Source organism: Camponotus floridanus, unplaced genomic scaffold (genome assembly GCF_003227725.1).
Source record: "Camponotus floridanus strain SB8 unplaced genomic scaffold, Cflo_v7.5 scaffold179, whole genome shotgun sequence".
In the NCBI taxonomy this organism is placed as follows: Eukaryota; Metazoa; Arthropoda; class Insecta; order Hymenoptera; family Formicidae; genus Camponotus; species Camponotus floridanus.
Window position 1 is genome coordinate 289976 of NW_020229302.1, and position 2295 is coordinate 292270.

General features: G+C 41.0%; 1 long non-coding RNA gene across 1 annotated transcript; it reads left to right on the forward strand.

The window, feature by feature from the left end:
• The first annotated feature begins 1225 nt into the window (after positions 1-1225).
• On the forward strand, positions 1226-2000 carry LOC112637542. The gene is made up of 3 exons (XR_003122599.1): positions 1226-1386; positions 1488-1766; positions 1884-2000. It is a non-coding gene; the product is annotated as an uncharacterized LOC112637542 (long non-coding RNA).
• Positions 2001-2295: the final 295 nt, after the last annotated feature.

The following is a 2295-nucleotide window of genomic DNA, read 5'->3' on the forward strand; positions in this document are numbered from 1 at the left end:
TGACAAAAATACATTTTACAGTTTTCTCAATCTCCGTGGCTTAGAAATTATTGAGGTACAGGAGGCAGAGCCTTTCGTAACGCAAAGGAAGAGCCAGAAAAGAACAACAGGAGTTACGCACAATTAGGATTTAATACGACTTTACTGCAAACAGACAGCTCGAGTATAACGGCGGCACACGCCACGAGATCGAGAACACACAGTAGAAAGGTAAAAGGAAGTAGATGGCAGTGATTGACTGCAGAATATAGCGCCGCTCCACGAGTGCGAGTCGGAACTTAGTCCACTCGAATTCAAGCGAGTTCCAACACTTCCCCTCGATTCGCGCTCGAAGATCTACTCGCAGTGTGATAGATGCATTCCAGCTTTCTTGAGGCATTCCAAATGTTTTCTTTTTGGTAATCCCTTCGTAAGCATGTCTGCCACCATGTCTGTAGTTGAGACATGCTTGATGTTTAGATTTTCGTTGCGAAGTGCGTCTCGAACATAGTGGTACTTGACGTCGATATGTTTGCTTTGCTGGTGAAAAACGGGATTCTCCGCTAGTTTGATCGCGCCCAGATTATCTTCGTAGATTGTGACGTTACTTAGATCGCTGAACCCTAATTCCTTCAGGAAACGCTGCAAGAATATGGCTTCTTTGGTACATTCGGTGAGTGCCATATACTCAGCTTCACACGATGACAGTGCCACGGTTTTTTGTTTCTTCGCATCCCAAGTGATAGGGCACCCGCTCAGTACAAACAGGAATCCGGAATGTGAACGTTGGAATGTGACTATTCGGGATTTGGGAGTTAGGAAGAACGAGGAGTTACGTACAGTTACAGGTAACTCGGCATAACATTCTTTAGTTTTTCTCACTATAACGTCCACAGGTATGCATTTGATGATTTGTATAGCTTCTCCAGTTGTTACCGCCATGTAGCCTGGTCCCTTCATTAATTGATATGCGAATTCATCTGGTTGAAGAGTGGCAAATGACAAGGCATTAGTTATAACCTGTCTTTCTAGTTCGCATTTCTGTTGCATAACATTGTGATACAAGGAGGTCATCTGATGGCGAACATGTTTTTCTACGTATACAAATTTTGAATTCATATAAGCGAAGATGTCTAGATTGTCCACTGGGATGATACCTCGATGGAAGAACGTACTTTCCTCCTTTGTTTCGAGAATGAATAATTTCGGATGTTCCGTGCCCAGTAGGGTGTATCCGCATAAAGATTGTTCTCTGGTTTTAGTGAGGGCAAAGGTATCTTGCGTCGTTAAGCTGTAAACGACTGGTGATGAGGGGTCGGTCACATCATCTTTAATTACCGTTGCTGGGCCTTCGTAGAGGACGTCGTATTGGTGGAAATTGCAAGATGATGTAGGCACAGATTTCCAGTAAGTATATCCATCATCTGAGTCATCAATACAGAAGCTTTCGCTGAACGTACATGCAGTTCCGGATTTTAATATTATTTTTCCGAAATTTAATTACACAGGGACGTGTGAGGATTTCATGGATATTTTAATTGAAGCTTGGACCACGACGTCGTCCCAGGTTCCGTAGGGGTCAGAATACTGAGTGCCCTTACAGCTTCCATCATGGCCTATTCGTCCTCCCAGGGTGAGACTGCGATGAGTGGTCTGGTTAGCTTTCAATCCATACACGAGGTTTCCGGCTCCTAGGGAAAGCGTTCCATCTTGGAACATTCTTAAACACTGTATGTATCCAGTTTCGTGGATATAGTCCGCTCTTCCGTTCTGGACTACGGAGACATGTGAGTGCATTCCGCAGTGGTAAATTGTTCGAGATATTTCAACCTTACACTGAATAACTTCCGCATGATTATAGTCAGAAAGTTGCAAGAGTTGAACGTATGTATCGCTTGTGTTAGGTTTCCGGTAATCGAGGTTACATTCGCCAACATCTAACAAGGATACCGAGGTAATGTTTAGATGTTGTCCGCCGCAATCGAATCCGATGAGAGCATCGGTGGTCCTCGTAATGATTATTATCGCAAGGTAAGCTAACATTTCTGTAATTATACAATATAGATATATATATATATATATTTTGTTACAGCCATAACATATATATATTTTGTTTAATTAATATTTCTTTTTTTTTCTTCTTTTTATTTTATTTTTTCCTATGCCAATCTTACTAGTTACTAGGAATCTTGTTAGTTATTAGTATTCTTATTGAATTAGTTAATGAGGCATTAAGCAATTAAAGTAGGGGTAAGATAATAATGAAAATAATTAATGCTTTATGGCTATATGCGTAGGTTTATATATATATATATA